Genomic DNA, 18,018 nt, shown 5'->3' on the forward strand with positions numbered 1-18,018 from the left:
GGCCCTCACCAACAGGAAGGAATGAAGTCCTAACACATACTATGACAGGCACGACCCTTGAAGACTCTTGCCAGACACAAAAGACCACAGGCTGCATGATTCCATTTATGTGAAATGTGCAGAATAGGCAAAGACAGATAGACGATAGATGAGTGGCTGCCTAGGGCTGGGGGAGAAGATAGGGGGGTAATGGGGACCGACTACTAATGGATATGGGGTTTTTTTGGAGTGATGAAAATGTTCTGGAATTAAAAAGTGGTGATGGTTGCACAACCCTGTGAACGTACTAAAAACCACTAAGCTAGCTGTATAGTTGAAATGAGTAAAATGTATGGTATGTGAATTATATCTCAATAAAACTGTCAAAAAAAAAAAAAAAGAAACCCAAAACCAAAAACCCAGAAGCATGGTTATTTTTTCTCCAGCACCCTTCTGTGGTAAGATACCATGGGGCACCCATGAATGGATAATTGTATTTCTTAATCTTCGTGTACTGCTTTCACATATATTCTTTTTTTTTTTTTAATGATTTTATTTATTTGAGAGAGAGAAAGCCAGAGACAGAGCATGAGCAGAGGGGGAGGAGGTGGGGGAGGGAGAGGAGCAGAGGGAGAAGGAGAAGCAGACTCCCCGCTGAGCAGGGAGCCCTGATGCGGGGCTCGATCCCAGGACCCTGAGATCATGACCTGAGCCGAGGGCAGATGCTTCACCGACTGAGCCACCCAGGTACCTCTATTCTTATTTTATTAGCTTATTTATTTGTTCATTTGCTCCACAAACATTTAACCATGCCAGGGCCTGGGGATATCAGCACCAACAAAGCCTTGAGCTGTCCTTCAGGAGTGCTTGTCCTGAGGCAGGCAAGCTGAGGGCCTGAGCGTTCCATGACTGAAGCAAGCCCAGGGTGCAGTGGGAGCACAGGGGAGGACTTCTGCCCCCCGGGGAGGGTTTGAGAGGCCTCCTGAGGGATTCATCACACTCAAAGACTCAAGAGAAAGGGGGACGTGGAGATCCTTGAGTGGAGGCCTGGAGACCCGGTGGGCCTGAGGCAGAAGATGTCAGTTGGGCACGGGAGACCTTGCACTAGGTTCATGGAATACTGTTTCCTGGGCGCACGCTGGAGACAGAACCCTGAGCGCCGGTCCAGGGAAGGAGAAGGCATGGTCCCAGGGATACAGTACACGTGGCTGGTGCTCAGTAATCATTTGCTGAATGAATAACAGATTTATAAAATACAGGTGCTCAGGATGCACGTCCTGAGCCTCTGATTTCATTAAAATCTCACCAGGGATTCTGATGTCTGATGGTGTGGACACCCCCTGATTGAGCCCGGTGCTCGTCACACTTGAAGATGATGCAAATCACCTGGGGGGCTTGTTACCAGGCAGACTTGGGTTCAGTGGGTCTGGGCTAGGTAGTGAGATGTTGCATTTAAGAAGCTCCCAGATGAGGCTGATGCACCCCCCCCGTGCTTCTGGTGGCAGAACCCCACTTTCTGCAGCAGGCCTTTGCCCCTTCCGACCTCTCCTGCTCCTTGGCTCTTCCCACCCAGACACTGGGCTGCTCAGAGTCCCGCACAGTGTCCGTTTCCTCCCCACTGGGCCTTGTGCCCGTTTTTTTCTGCCCGGAATGAACTCCTCCCCCTTCCCCTAGGTGCCGCGCTTTGCGCCTCCAGGACCCTACAATGCCATGCTGTCGGCCGTCCTATCAGTACTGTGTGAGCACTGGGAGAGCAGAGACTGCAGGTTGTCAGCCACCCACCCCTGCCACAGGGTCCGGCAGATCGTAAGCTGTGTTGTGGGTGCTTGACACCAGTTGTCTACTTTGCAATGACCATCATCATCTTCATTTGACAAATGAGGACACTGAGGCACAGACAGGTTCAGGAAGAGGCAGAGCCTGGATTCTGACCCTGACGGCCCAAGACAGACACGTGACAGAAAGGAAGAGGGACCCTCAGAGAGACGCAAACACGCCGTAGGTCAGTGGAAGGAGAAGTCACCTTCTAGTGGGGGATGGGGTCTTGTAGGTGGGTAGGGGCTCCGGGGGGCAGAACTGGCAGAAAAGGCGTGAAAGCCGTGGTGTGGCAGTGGCCAGTTTGTATAGTGGGCAGGTTCAGAGTCCAGGGAATGGCCGCTGCTTGGGGTACAGGGCCCTGCAGAGAACCAGGGAGAGATAGGGCTTACCAGGAGGTTGGAGACAATTCCAGGCCACCCCCCACCCCTCCCAACCAGGCTCACAGTGTGGGCATTGCACAGAAAACACTAGAAAGGTTCTTGGGCTGGAGAAAAGTGGGAGGTGCTCTAGGGTCACTGAGGGCCAGGGCAGTCTACCAAGGGAGAGGTTTTGGATTTTGTGCAACCAGAGTATCTGGGTTCAAATCCCAGCCTGGCCACCTGTGAGCCCAAAGACTCTGATCAAGTTACTTAACATTCTGTGCTCTAGTTTTCTCCTCTGTAAAAGGAGGGGGGGAAAAAGCCATAATAACAATTGGGTTGTTGAGAGTAATGAACAAATCATAATTATAATGTTATTAGAATCTGAGAGATCCCCTGCGGTCTTAGCACATTATTTGACTCCTCTGTGCTTCGGTTTCCTCATTTGGGAAAAGGGGGAAAATAATAGTACCCACAGCAAAGGACTGAGAAGAGGATGTAATATGGCAATCTATGTGCCAAGTCCTTAGCACCATGTCTGTCCGGAAGAGCTCCGTAAATCTGGGCTGGGCTGATGCTTATAGCTGAGCTTCTGGGCGATCAACTCAGAATGTGAAAATACAGGGGAGGAGTGGAGAAGGGGAAGAGGGAGCCGACCTTGGACGGTAAGGTCATGGTCTAGAGGGAGGAGGAGAGGGCAAGTGACAGAAGGCAGTGAGAGTCCAGCGAGAAGGAAAAGAAACCTGGGTGAGATGGTCTCGGGAAGACTGAAGGCTCCCAGGGAAGAGGGAGGACGAGGGAGGCCTCTGGGTTTGAGTCTGGTTGGCATGGTGAGGCTGGAAATGTGAGCAGAGCTGGAACTCAGGTGCACAGACAGGTTTGGCAAGAACCAGGATGGTGGGAGTTCATCATTCTCGAAACACATCGAGAATCTCAGGTAAGAGAACTATAGGTAATTCACATATTTTTCTGTGTGTGTGTTTTTTTAATACTTTGTAACTTATGAGTTCGTATTATTTTATATGTATATTTTACTTTTTTTTTTTTTAAAGATTTATTCATTTGAGGAGGCAGAGAGAGAGAGTGAACGAGAGTGCAAGAGCAAGGCGGAGGGAGAAGCAGACTCCCCACTGAGCAGGGGAGCCTGATGTGGGCTCAATTCCAGGACACTTAACTGACTGAGCCACCCAGGTGCCCCTATAATATGTATATTTTAATGTGTAGCATATGTTTTCATATTTAAATTTGATTTATAAATAGATAATACATTCAGATGAGTCTAAATGTAAGAGATGTTAAAGGGTTTTTCAGTGAAAATTCTCCCACCCCGATTTCCTAGCCACCCAATTCTAAGAAAAACCCCCATGTCACTCACTTCTTGTATATCCTCCCCAAGGTATTCTGTCTAGTCTAGGATGTATTGTTCTAGCATTAAAAAATAATGTCGATTAAGATAAAATGACTGAAAAACACATGCAACAGAAACATAGGCAAATTAAACTTGATGAAAATCAAAAACGTTTGTGCATGAGAATCTACTATCAATAGAGTAAAAAGACAACCCACAGACTTACAAATCATATATCTGATATGGGATTAATATCTAGAACATGTAGACAACTCTTTTTTTTTTTTTAAGATTTTATTTATTTATTTGACAGAGAAAGACACAGCGAGAGAGGGAACACAAGCAGGGGGAGTGGGAGACGGAGAAGCAGGGAGCCCGATGCCGGGCTTGATCCCGGGACTCCAGGATCATGACCTGAGCCGAAGGCAGTCGCTTAACCAACTGAGCCACCCAGGCGCCCCATGTAGACAACTTTTAAAACTCAACACCAAAAAACAAACCACCCAATTAAAAAATGGGCTAAGGATGTGAGTAGACGTTGCTCCAGAGAAGACATACAAATGGCCAATAAAGCCATGAAATGACGCTCAACATTGCTCATCATCAGGGAGATGCCGATCCAAACTACAGTGAGTTACCTCCTCACAACATTTAGGATGGCTACTGTCAAAAAACCAGAAAAATGTACCTATTTTCCTGTTGGACGTATCTCCTTTGTTGACAGTATATTTCTTTTTAATTAAGGAAAAAGATACCAGGAAATAACAAGTGTTGCGAGGATGTGGAGAAACTGAAGCCCTTGTGCACTGTTGGTGAGAAGGTCAGGTGGTACAGCCATTGTGGAAAATAGTATGGTGAGTCCTAAAAATAAAGAAATAAATAAAAATAGAATTACCATGCGATCAAACAATTCTGCTGAGTATATACCCCACAAAGAATTCAAAACAGAAGAGAGATTTGTATAGCAGTGTTTATAGCGGTATTATTCACGGTAGCTAAAATGCGGAAGCAGCCCAAGTGTCCATCAATGAATGAATGGATAAGCAAAATGTGGTGTATACATAAATGGGATATAATTCAGCATTAATAAAGAAGGAAATTCTAACACCTGCTATAGCATGGATGAATCTTGAGGACATTATGCTCAGTGAGATAAGCCAGACACAAAAAGACAAATACTATGTGATTTGAGGGGACCTAGAGGAGTCAAAGTCAGACAGACAGAAGGTGGAATGGTGGCTTTCCAGGAGTTACTATTCAATGGGTGGGAGTCTGAGTTTGGCAAGATAAAAAGAGTTTTGGAGATGGATGGTGGACTCAAAAATGGTTAAGGTGGTAAATTTCATGTATGTATTATATGACAATAAAAACAAATTAAAAAAAATAGACCCAACGTCAGGATGAGGCTGGGGTGGGAGATAGGGATTTGGAAGTCATTCCTATGGAGATAATATCTCAAAGTGGGGCAGTGGGTTAGAAGCCCAGGAGAGAGGGCACCAACCGAGAAGGGGGGAGAGGAGGAGAGCTGAAGCTCCACAGATGTGGGCTGCTTCCAGTCTCTGCCACTTGGTAGATGTGTGAATTCAGCAAACCGCTCAACTTCCCTGAGCCTCTGCTTCCTCATCTGTAAAACGGGGATGATGTTTGTATCTACCCTCACAGCGATTGTGAGGGCTACCTGAGACAATGCTTAAATAAAGCATTTAGCTGAGTGCCCGCTACGCGGTAAAACAATAAATGTGAGCCTCGGGTGGAGGTGCTATTGAAAACACCGAACAAGGGGCACTTGGGTGGCTCAGTCAGTGGAGCGTCTGACTCTCGCTCTTAGCTCAGGTCTTGATCTCAGGGTCATGAATTCAAGTCCCCTTGTTGGGCTCCATGCCGAGCTGCGGTGCCCAGCTCGCTCAGTTAGTAGAGCATGCGACCCTCGATCTCAGGGTTGTGAGTTTGAGCCCCATATTGGGTGTTGAGATTACATAAATAAGTATTTTTTTTGAAGATTTTATTTATTTGTTTGACAGACAGAGCACAAGCAGGGGGAGCGGCAGGCAGAGGGGGAAGCAGGCTCCCCGCTGAGCAGGGAATCCGATGTGGGGCTCGATCCCAGGACCCTGGGATCATGACCTGAGCCGAAGGCAGACGCTTAACCGACTGAGCCACCCAGGCATCCTGTAAATAAATAATTCTTAAAAAAAAAATTATAAAAAACCCCCCAAAACACTGAACAATAGATACAACACGGGTATCAGCTAACTGGAAGAAACACTGTCTTTAATAAACAGATGCCGCCCACACCTGGGCATTCCAGCTGAGTGTCCACTCTGGCCATGGAGCTGGGGCGCAATCGTGGAAGGGAGAACAAGGAAGGTGATCTGTCCTACTGGGAAGTTTCTAGAAAGTCTGTGTTGGTGGGAGGGGATGTTGATTAGTTTCAAATGCCATCTAAGAAGGCCAGAGCTGGGTGAGGCATTCAGCTTGCTGACCCCTGAGGAGCAGTTTAGAGAGAGGAGGGGCTGGAGGTGAGTGAGAGCAAGGTGAGGGATCTGAGGGCCTGATGCAGACCACTCATGCTCTGGAGAAATCTGTGAAGAGAGGGAGGGGAAAACAGAATGTATCCCTCACTGGAGTACCAGATGGAGTATTTTCACTGCCCTAAGAATCTTCTGTGCTGTCTATTCATCCCTCCCTACCCCAGCCCCGGGCAACCACGGATCTGTTTATTGTCTTCACAGTTTTGTCTTTTCCAGAATGTCATACATTTGGAATCTCACAGAATGTAGCCTTTTCAGACTGGCTTCTTTCAATTAGTGATATGCATTTACGTTTCCTCCATGTCTTTTCATGGCTTGAGAGCTCGTTTCTTTTTAGTGATGAGCAATATTCCCTTGTCTGGATGTACCATAGTCTATTTTCCTGTTCACCTACATCTTGGTTATTTTCAGGTTTTGGCAATTATGAATAAAGCTGCTGTAAACATCTGTGTGCAGGTTTTTGTGTGGATGTAAGTTTTCAGCTCTTCTGGGTAAATACCAAGGAGCGCAATTGCTGGATCCGTATGGTAAGAGTATGTTTAGTTTTGTAAGAAACTGCCAAAAGCTGTCTTCCAAAGTAGCTTTGCATTCCCGCCAGCAATCAATGAGCGTTCCTGTTGCTCCACATGTTTGCCAGCATTTGGTGTTTTGAGTGTTCTGGGTTTTGGCCATTCTAATAGGTGTGTAGTAATACCTCATTTTAACCTGCATTGCTCTGATGACGTGGTGGCATTTTTCATATATTTGTTTGCCATCTGTGTTTCTTCTTTGGTGAGGTGACTGTTACGGTCTTTGGCCCATTTTTTAATCTTGTCATTTTATTATTGTTGAGCTTTGAGAGTTCTTTGTATATTTTAGGTAACAGTCCATTTTCTGGTATTTGTTTATTTATGATTTTATTTATTTGAGAGAGAGAGAGAGACAGATAGCGAGAGAGAGCACAGGCGGGGAAGTGAGGGAGAAGCAGGCTCCCTGCTGAGTAGGGAGCCCAATTCGGGGCTCGATCCCAGGACCCTGGAATCATAACCTGAGCCAAAGGCAGACACTTCACCGACTGAGCCACCCAGGCGCCCCTCTGGTTTGTTTTTAAGTCAGGGAAATCCAGGTGGGTGAGCTCCCAAGATGTTGCAGAGAAAAATAATTAGCAGGAATACAAAACCATATGTAGAGTATCATTCAAATCATAATTCTTTATGTTATTTGTAACTTTTTATTTTGTATAATTAAAAAACTTATAGAGGGGGGCCTGAGTGGCTCAGTCGGTTAAGCGTCTGCCTCTTGATCTCAGCTTAGGTCTTAATCTCAGGATTGTGAGTTCAAGTCCTGACTTAAGCGCCATGCTGGGCATCAGCTTACTTAAAAAAAAAAAAAGAATTTAAAAAACGTACAGAACATTGCAAAAATAGTACAAAGGACTCTCAAACTCTTTATCCATCTTTATCAATTTATATTTTGCTCCAATTTTATTTTATTACTTTCCTTTTCACTGAAGTATAATTTACAGTCAGCATAGTACACAAGTCTTAAGTGCACAAATCAATAAATTTTACATCTGTAGACCTGGATTAACCACCCACCAGATCAAGATGTAGAACATTCCAGTACTCCAGAAGGCTCCCGTGGGCCCCTCCCATTCACAAACTCTCTTCAGAGGGAAACTCCTTTCTGGCTTCTGTCACCAGAGACTAATTTTGCCCGTTTTAGAACTTCACATAAATGGACTCATATGGTAGCTACTTTTTTTTTTTTTGTATCTAAACTCTTACTCAACAGTATGTCTGTGAGATTCATTCATTAAAAACAACAAAACGGGCGCCTGGGTGGCTCAGATGAAGCATCTGCCTTTGGCTCAGGTCATGATCCCAGGGTCCTGGGATCGAGCCCCACATCGAGCCCCACATCAAGCCCCACATCGGGGTCCTGGCTCAGCGGGGAGCCTGCTTCTCCTTCTCCCTCTGCCTCTCTCCCTGCTCATGCTCTCTCTCTCTGTATCTCTCTGTCTCAAATGAATAAATAAAATCTTTAAAAACAAAACAACAGCTTAATTGAGATATGTCACATACCATAAAGTTTATCCTTTTAAAGTATATAATTAATTAACTAATTAATTTGACAGAGAGACACAGTGAGAGAGGGAACACAAGCGGGGGAGTGGGAGAGGAGGAAGCAGGCTTCCCGCGGAGCGGGGAGCCTGATGTGGGGCTCAATCCCAACCATGACTTGAGCCAAAGGCAGACGCTTAACGACTGAGCCACCCAGGCGCCCCTAAAGTATACAATTTAAAAAAAGAGAGGGGGCTGGGGCACCTGGGTGGCTCAGTCGTTAAGCGTCTGCCTTCAGCTCAGGTCATGATCCCAGGGTCCTGGGATCGAGCCCTGCATTGGGCTCCCTGCTCAGCGGGGAGCCTGCTTCTCCCTCCCGCACTCCCCCTGCTTGTGTTCCCTCTCTCGCTGTGTCTCTCTCTGTCAAATAAATAAATAAAATCTTCTAAAAAATAAATAAAAAAAGAGAGGGGGAGAGGGAGCCTGGCTGGTTCAGCTGGTAGAGCCTGTGACTCCTGGTCTCAGGGCTCTGAGTTCAAGCCCTGCTTTGGGCATGGAGCCTACTTAAAAACAAACAAATATATAAATAAATAAAGTATACAATTCAGGAGCACCTGGATGGCTCAGTCAGTTCAGCATCCGACTCCGGGTTTTGGCTCAGGTCATGATCTCAGGGTTCTGGGATAGAGCCCCGTGTTGGGCTCTGTGCTCACTGTAGAGTCTGTTGGAGATGATCTCCCTCGCCCTCTGCTCCTCCCCTGCTTGCTCTCTCTGTCTAAAAAAAAAACCAGCAAAAAACCCCAACTCTTTATTTTTTTAAAGATTTTATTTATTCAGGGGTGCCTGGGTGGCTCAGTCGTTGAGCGTCTGCCTTCGGCTCAGGTCATGATCCCAGGGTTCTGGGATCGAACCCCGCATCAGGCTCCCTGCTCAGCGGGGAAGCCTGCTTCTCCCTCTCCCACTCCCCCTGCTTGTGTTCCCTCTCTCACTGTGTCTCTCTCTGTCAAATAAATAAATAAAATCTTTAAAAAAAAAAAGATTTTATTTATTCATTTGAGACACAGATACAGAGAGAGAGAGAGAGAGTGCATGCAGAGGGAGAGGGAGAAGCAGGCTCCCCATTGAACAGGGAGCCCGGTGCGGGGCTCGATCCCAGGACCCTGGGATCATGACCTGAGCCAAAGGCAGATGCTTAACCATCTGAGCCACCCAGGCACCCCAAACCCCAACTCTTTGAAGTATACAATTCAGTAGGTTTTTAGCATCGTCACAGAGTGTGCTACCATCACCATAATCCAATTTCGGTACATTTTCATTGCCTCAAAAAAACAAAGAAACAAAGAAACAAACAAACAAAATGCCCCGAGAAACCCAACCCTCCTAGCCATTAGCAGTAACTTCTCATTTCTTCCTCTCCCCAGCTTTTGACAACCACTGATCTGTTTTCTGTCTCTATAGATTTACCTCTCCTGGACATTTCATATACATGAAATTATACAATATGCGCTCTTTTGTGACTGGCTGCTTTCACTCAGCATAGTGTATTTAAGGCTTACCCGTGTTGTAGCAGGTGTCAGAACGTCATTCCTTTTTTTTTTTTTTTAAAGATTTTATTTATTTATTTGACAGAGAGAGACACAGCGAGAGAGGGAACACAAGCAGGGGGAGTGGGGGAGGGAGAAGCAGGCTTCCCGCCGAGCAGGGAGCCCGATGTGGGACTCGATCCCAGGACCCTGCGATCATGACCTGAGGCGAAGGCAGACGCTTAATGACTGAGCCACCCAGGTGCCCCAGCACTTCATTCCTTTTTATAGCTGACTAATATTCCATTGTATGAAGACGCCACATTTTGTTCATTTATTTATCAGTTCACAGACATTTACATCTTCGTTTTTTTTTTTTTTTTTTAAGATTTTATTTATTTATTTGTCAGAGAGAGAGAGAGCACACAAGCAGGGGGAGAAGAGGCTCCCCACTGAGCAGGGAGCCTGACATGGGACTCAATCCCAGGATCCCGGGATCGTGACTTGAGCCGAAGGTAGGTGCTTAACTGACTGACCCAGGTGCCCCACATTTTCTTATTTCTTTACATGTTAACTCTACTTTGTTCTTTTTTCTTTTTGTGTGTTAGTCCATTGTATGAACATACTCCATATACTCTTTTTACCATTGAACACTTTTCTCCTTCTGGTTTTTGACTATTTTAAGCTGCTATGAACATTTTTTTTTAAGATTATTTATTTATTTATTTGACAGAAAGAGGGAGAGAGAGAGAGCACAAGCAGGGGGAATGGCAGAGGGAGAGGGAGAAGCAGGCTCCTCACAAAGCAGGGAGCCCAATGTGGGGCTTGATCCCAGGACCTTGAGATCCTGACCTCAGCTGAAGGCAGATGCTTAACCGACTGAGCCACCCAGGCACCCCTGCTATGAACATTTTTGTACATACTTTGGTTGGGCCTAAGCACTCACTTCTGTTGGGTATATACTTAAGAGTAGACTTGCTGGATCATAGGGTACACATGTATATTCAACTTTAGTAGACACGACCGAACACTTTCCCAAAGTGATTGTAGAAACTTATACTCACTCCCACAAGCCATTTATGAGAGTTCCAGTAGCTCCCATCTTGCCAACATTTCGTATCTTCGTATCTCGTTGTGGTTTTAATTTGCATTCTGTGATAACTAATGACGTTTAGCACCTTTTTATTGCTTCCTGGGTAATTAGATACCCTCTTTTATAAGTGCCCATATACAAATCTTTGCCCATTAAAAAAAATTGTCTGTCTTCTCTTTCTTCTTCTTCTTATTTTTTTAAGTAAACTCTATCCCCAGTGTGGGGCTTGAACTCACAACCCCAAGATCAAGAGTCACATGTTCTACCAAGTGAGCCCACCAGGCACCTCGTCTTTTTCTTTTTCTTTTTTTTAAGATTTTATTTATTTATTTGACAGAAAGAGAGAGAGCACAAGTAGGCAGAGCAGCAGGCAGAGAGAGAGGGAGAAGCAGGCTCTCAGCTGAGCAGAGAATGTGATGGGGGGCTCGATCCCAGGATCCGGGGATCATGACCTGAGCCGAAGGCAGACACTTAACCAACTGAGCCACCCAGGCATGTCTTTTTCTTAACATAGATGTTCTTGATAAATTCGGAATACAGATCCTTTGATATATACGTATTGTGATTATTTTCTCCCAGTCTGTGGTTTGATTTTTCACTCTATTTAATTTTTTTTTAATATTTTATTTATTTATTCATGAGAGTCAGAGAGAGAGAGAGAGAGAGAGACGCAGAGGCAGAGGGAGAAGCAGGCTCCCCGCCCAGCAGGGAGCCTGATGCGGGACTCGATCCCAGGACCCTGGGATCATGACCTGAGCAGAAGGCAGACGCTTAACCATCTGAGCCACCCAGGCGCCCTCTATTGAATTTTTAAAAAAGATTTTATTTATTTGACAGAGAGAGAGAAAGCACGAGCAGGGGGAGCAGCAGGCAGAGGGAGAGGGAGAAGCAGGCTCCCCCACAGAGCAGGGAGCCCGATGCGGGGCTCAATCCCAGGACCCCAGGATCATGACCTGAACCGACGGCAGTCGCTTAACCAACTGAGTCACCCAGGCACCCCAATTTTTCACTCTCTTAAATGTGTCTTTTGATGAACAGAAGTTCTTAATTTTTTTTTTTAAAGATTTTATTTATTTATTTGAGAGAGAGAATGAGAGAGAGCACATGAGAGGGGGGAGGGTCAGAGGGAGAAGCAGACTCCCCGCCGAGCAGGGAGCCCGACGCGGGACTCGATCCAGGGACTCCAGGATCATGACCTGAGCCGAAGGCAGTCGCTTAACCAACTGAGCCACCCAGGCGCCCAGAAGTTCTTAATTTTAATTAAGTTGAATTTGACAGTCTTTTCTTATAGTTTATACTTTTTGTGTCTTGGGAAATTTTTGCCTATTTCAAGGTCATGGAGAAATTCTCCTAGGCTAACTTCTAGAAGTTTTGTTGTCTGCTTTTCATATTTAGGACTCTGATCCATCCTGAACTATTTCCATAAATGGTGTAAGGGTAGGGGTGAAGATTCACGGTTCCACATGTAGATATGCAACTGACCTAGCACCATTTATTAAAAAGACCATCTTGGGGAGCCTGGGTGGCTCAGATGGTTAGGCATCTGCCTTCGGCTCAGGTCATGATCCCAGGGTCCTGGGATCGAGCCTCACGTCAGGCTCCTAGCTCAGCAGGGAGCCTGCTTCTCCCTCTCCCTCTGTCTCTCCCCCAGCTCATGCTCTCTCAGATCTCTCTCTGTATCTCTGTGTCTCAAATGAATAAAATCTTAAAAAAAAAAAAAAAGACCATCTTTTCTTCACTGATTTCAGTGGCACCTTTGTAAAGTATTAGGTGATCATGTATATATGTGGACCTCTCAATTTTTTTTTAAAAGATTTTATTTATGGGGCACCTGGGTGGCTCAGTTGGTTAAGCGACTGCCTTCAGCTCAGGTCATGATCCTGGAGTCCCTGGATCGAGTCCCGCATCGGGCTCCCTGCTCGGCAGGGAGTCTGCTTCTCCCTGTGACCCTCCCCCCTCTCATGTACTCGCTCTCTCTTTTTCTCTCTCTCTCAAATAAATAAATAAAATCTTTTTTTTTAAGATTTTATTTATTTATTTGAGAGAGAAAGAGACAGTGAGAGAGGGAACACAAGCAGGGGGAGTGGGAGAGGGAGAAGCAGGCTCTCCGCCAAGCAGGGAGCCCGATGCAGAGCTCGATCCCAGGACCCTGGGATCATGACCTGAGCCGAAGGCAGATGCTTAGCTGACTGAGCAACCCAGGCGCCCCTGGACCTCTCGATTTTATTCAATATCTGTGGGTGTGTCTACAGATTTGAAGGAAACAGCAAGGTTTGTTAATAGTTGCGATATTGTGGCGGTAAGTTAATGGGTGATTTGAATTTTCTCTCTTTTTAGTATTTTCTATAACAACCATAATATTATTCTAATTCTCAGACAAAATAGATGAAATATTTTCCTAAAATTTTTCAAGAGTAGACACTATCAAGGATACAGGTTCTTGGTTCTTGGGAGATACAGGAGGGGTTACCAGGGTTTCCAGAGTTAGGGAAGCATCTCGGCTAGTGGATGGGGAGGAGAGAATTGAGGGCCTGGCCAACAGAGGTCTTCCATCTTCTTAGCAACCTCAGTTCCGAGGACAGGGTGGAGCCAGGAGGCTGGGGATATGAGGAAAGTGGAAATGAACATTATCAATAATGCTCTATGGTAAGTGCATACTACTTAGCTGTTTATTGATTTTATTTTTTTAGAGAGGGAGGTTGGGAGGGGCAGAGGGAGAGGGAGAGATCGAATCTTAAGCAGGCTCTACAGCAAGCATGGAGCCTGATGCGGGGCTCAGTCTCATGACCCTGAGATCATGACCTGAGCTGAAATCTAGAGTCAGATGCTTCATCACTCAGGTACCCCTACGTAGCAGTTTAGAGAACAACTTGAGGTCTGGGTCTCCTGTGTTCTTTTCAACAGTCCTTGGGGCTAAGAAAGACCCAGTGATTATACCCATTTTACAGATAAGGAAATAGATGCTGAGTCCTGCTCAAGTATTTACTAAGCACCATTTTATGCCAGGCCTTGTGTTAGTTCCAGGTCCATAGAGACAAATAAAGCACAGCCCCTATGTGTCCTTAGGCAGCCCCCAGCCTGGGCAGGGGAAATAGCCAGGGGATGGAGGATTAAAATCTAGTGTGCAGTGAGAGAGATAAGGGAAAGGTGATGTGATTGTACAAAGGACAGGCACCTAACTGGCCTGCAGGGTCAGGGAAGACATTTTAGAAGAGGTGACATCGAAGTGAGTCATTTTCTTCTACTTTTGATCAAATTATGCAAGTGATATATGTGTTAGAAACACAGATAAGCAAAAGAAAAAAATCAGTCACAATCCTTCTACCAAGACATAAACCTTATTTACACTTTAATATAATCCTTTTTAAACTTCATTTTGTCTCTCTAAGACATACACATATGCACACACACCCCCCCCCCAGATAGACACACAACACTGCACAAAAATAAATGAAATCCTACTATAATAGCATTTTATAATTTGCTTTTCTTTACTTAGTATATTTTAAATCGTAAATACAAATCTAAATAAAATTTTAGTGACTTTTTGGGTATTTCTGAAACGTACGGATGTATCAACATTTATTCAATCAATCTCTTATATTATACAATTATTTCTAAGATTTAGTGACTCTAAGTAATGTTGAAAAGAGTACCTTTTAAACCACTCTGTTCACTTTTCCAATTATTATTATTATTTTTAAAGATTTTATTTATTTATTTGACAAAGAGAGAAGAGTGAAGAAGGGACACAAGCAGGGGGAGTGGGAGAGGGAGAAGCAGGCTTCCCGCGGAGCAGGGAGCCCGATGTGGGGCTCGATCCCAGGACCCTGGGATCATGACCTGAGCCGAAGGCAGACGCTTAACGACTGAGTCTCCCAGGTGCCCCTCCAATTATTTTTTTTATGGTGAGTTCTCAGAGAGAATTGATCAATTTACTTTCCTACCTGTATCTCTAAACCTGGCCAACACTGGGCATTTTTATTCTTTTATTAATTTAAAAATTATTTATCTAATTATTTATTTATTTTGACAGAGAGAGAGAAAGAGAGTAGGAACTCAAGCAGGGGGCGTGGAAGAGGGAGAAGCAGGCTTCCCGCTGAGCAGGGAGCCTGATGTGGGGCGATATCCCAGGACCCTGGGATCATGATCTGAGCCGAAGGCAGACGCTTAACGGCTGAGCCACCCAGGCGCCCTTATTAATTTTTTTTTTTTAATTTGTTAGGTGAAAAATGGCATCTCATGATATTTTGTTTGCATTTCTTTGTTTGCATTTTTTTTAAAAGATTTTATTTATTTATTTGAGACAGAGAGAATGAGAGACAGAGAGCATGAGGGGAGGAGGGTCAGAGGGAGAAGCAGACTCCCTGCCGAGCAAGGAGCCCGATGCGGGACTCGATCCTGGGACTCCAGGATCATGACCTGAGCCGAAGGCAGTCGCCTAACCAACTGAGCCACCCAGGCGCCCTTGTTTGTATTTCTAATGGCTAATTTTTTTTTCATAATTATTAACCATTTATGTTTCTTCTTTATTGTCTGTTCCTTTTTTGGGCCATTTTTATTTTGGAGTACTTGGGGTTTTTCTTAATGACTGAGAAGAGCTCTTTGTATATTGTTGGTAGTAATTCTCAGGGTTGCAATTTTTTTTTTCCAGTGCTCTTTTGCTTTTACATCATAGATTTTTTCCTGAAGTTATAGTTTAGTCATGATAGTATGAACATTCCAAAAGGAAAGTGTCATGAGAAATTTGCCCTCCTAGATATAAAATGTATTATAAAGCTACCATCATTAAAGTATTTTGGAAATAGCACAGGAACACACAGAAGGGTCAATGGATACAACTCAGAAGCAGGTCTGAGCATATATAAGTTGGAAAGGTGATGAATAAGGAATAGACAACTGCCTACTGGGGAAATTGTATTAGATTTCTCACTCACTCCACAACCAAACTAAATTCCAGATGGATTAAAAGAGAAATGTAAAACATTTTTTTTCCTTTAATTAAAAGCAATTTGTTTAGTAGGCTCTCCGTCCAAACTGGGTCTTGAACTCAACCCCTAGATCAAAGTCTCATGCTCTACGGACTGAGCCAGCCAGGCGTCCCTAACAAAATTTTTTTAATAAAAGAAGTTTTTATCCTCGTGTCGTGGGAAGTAACCAAAAAGAGTGACTCTTTGCCTATCCGAAAAGAAGCACACCCAAGAAACACTGGTAACACGTATCTGAAGGGAAGTGTGCGAATTAATCCCGTGCAGGTGAAGAGGCTTGGAAGTGCACCCCAGGAACCCGTCTGAGGAAAGGTCTGGAAGCTGGAAGACCGCGGCGCGCCCGTTCTAAAGAGAGGGTCAGGAATCGAACTCAGGGCGCCCACACCGGATCCGGGGCTGAATCCATGCCCGCCTCCACAGGCCATCATAATTATGTAAAATAGCACTTTTCCCATATATGGTACTTAATATCTGCTCTTCTGGTAGGATGACATGGGACCGGGAAAACAGCTCGAGGGGCGGGGTGTCAGAGCCCCAGACCTTCCCAGCCGGCTCCCGCCCGGCCTCGCCCGGCCTCGGCAATGCACCAAAATCCTGGCCTGAGCCCTCTGCTAGCCTCCTCCTCCTCCTCCTGATTGGACTCTCTCTGTGTCAATCCTCCCCCTGGAACCTAGCTGTTCGTCGGGCCGCCCTACGGGGGCGGGGCTCCCGCCTAGGAAGCGCAGAGGAAGGTGGAGCGTGTGGAGGTGGGGGCGGGGGGGTAGGATGAATACCCACTCCGCCGGACCCAGAGGTTCCGCCCGCCCCCTTCCCACAGGCCAAGGTGTCTGTCCATCAAGAGCGGGGACGGGCCGGAGCGGGCGAGGCGGTCCGGGTGGGCGGTGTCGTCCCTCCAGGCTCTGCCCCCGAGCCGGCGCCGGGCTGGAATAGGCGGGCGGCTGCAAGGGCGGGGCGGGAAGGCGGCGAGGAGCTGAGTTGGGTGCGGTGAGGCGCGCAGATCACCGCGGTTCCCGGGCAGGGCACGGAAGGCTGAGCGAGACTGACCTGCTGCAGCTCCCGCCTCGCGCGCTCGCCCCCCCCCCCCGCGGTCGCACAAGCGTTCGAGAAAGCCCTCTCGGGAGAAGCAGCGCCCGTTCCCCGGCGCAGATCCAGGTTCAGGTGAGCGAGCCCCACCGGCCGGTCCCGCCCCGGGTGGGGGCGGTGGCGACGGGACGCGCGGCGTCTGGGGCGAGCGGCCCGACGTGTGGTTCTCGGCCTCGGCGCGGCCGGCGACCGGCGCGGGCGGGCGCGAACACCGCGGGGCCGGGCTGGGGCACCGCATCCTTCCGGGAGGGGCCGGGGGACCCCCTGCGCGACGCTCGGGGAGGGCGCGCTGGAGGCGAGGCCTCGGGAGCAGGCGAAGGCTTCGGGGCCGGCGCTCCCCGGGAACCTTCCGCCCCTCCCCCTGCCCGGCGCACTTCCCCGGCGGGGCACCGGGAGCCTCGACCTCCCCCTGCTGCCGGGGCACGCGCCCCGCCCTCGCCTCGCCAAGTGCCCGAGTTGGGCAAACTTTTTAACCCCTTCCGGGGAGCCGCTGTCCCTGGGACCCGACCGAGTGAGCGTGAGGTGGGGGGCTCGGGGCAGCGGCTCCTTTGGAAGTTTCCAGGCGTTTTCGCGTGGGTAACGGGCAGGCGGGGACCGTTTGGCAGCTGTCAGGGCGTCCGCCTGAGTCAGAATCGGACGGTCCTGCTGCAGACATTGCACTCGGCTCAGTTTCCGCCCTCCGCTCGCGACTTCCTCATTCGCCCGGCTGCGCTCGGCTGGGCGGAGGAGGGCGACGGGGCGAGGTGCAGTGGGGGCGTGGGGACCCGGGCCCCGGAGGGTGCCGGGCGAGGCAGGAAGGACTCACCCCCCCTCCCCTCGACAGCCCCTCAGCCGTTGACTTCTGACTTCCGCTACCCGGGGGAGGAAGGCCCAGGAATGCCCGCAGCCATCTGCGCGGGCCGGAGCGCACCTGACTGCACCGCACCTGGGGGCCGCCCCACGCCGGCGGGGGCGGGGAGCTGGGCCCCGCTCCTTTAGGACCAGGCCTGCGCCGCTGCATCGTCCGGTTGGGCTGGATCCGGGGTTGTTACCCTGCCTCCCCCGCTTCTCTGGGCCGGGGGGCCTCGCTCCGTCATGTCTTGGGGCCGCGTCCGGGGCAGGACTGCACCCCCTTATCCCTGCAGGGAGCCCAGTCGTTTATAAAACGCAGTACCCTCCAGGACAGGGTTGCCGGCTGCCTTGAGGCGGGGGCACGGTGAGGGCCCGGCTGCTGTCTGTGGCCCCACCCAGCCGGTGTGGGGAGTAGGGTTCCCG

The 18,018-nt window shown here is 47.9% G+C and overlaps 1 protein-coding gene across 1 annotated transcript in view; it reads left to right on the forward strand.

Moving 5' to 3' along the window:
• Window positions 1-16,674: 16,674 nt before the first annotated feature.
• The window catches only part of MYH9 (myosin heavy chain 9), a 90,318-nt gene continuing 88,974 nt past the window's right edge, over window positions 16,675-18,018 (forward strand). The window contains exon 1 of the mRNA XM_034987599.1: window positions 16,675-16,839. The gene's annotated coding sequence lies outside the window, so the exon portion shown is untranslated. The remainder of the gene's footprint in view (window positions 16,840-18,018) is intronic.

This window comes from Mirounga leonina, unplaced genomic scaffold (assembly GCF_011800145.1).
Source record: "Mirounga leonina isolate KUSES-001 unplaced genomic scaffold, KU_Mleo_1.0 Mir_418, whole genome shotgun sequence".
Taxonomy (NCBI): Eukaryota; Metazoa; Chordata; class Mammalia; order Carnivora; family Phocidae; genus Mirounga; species Mirounga leonina.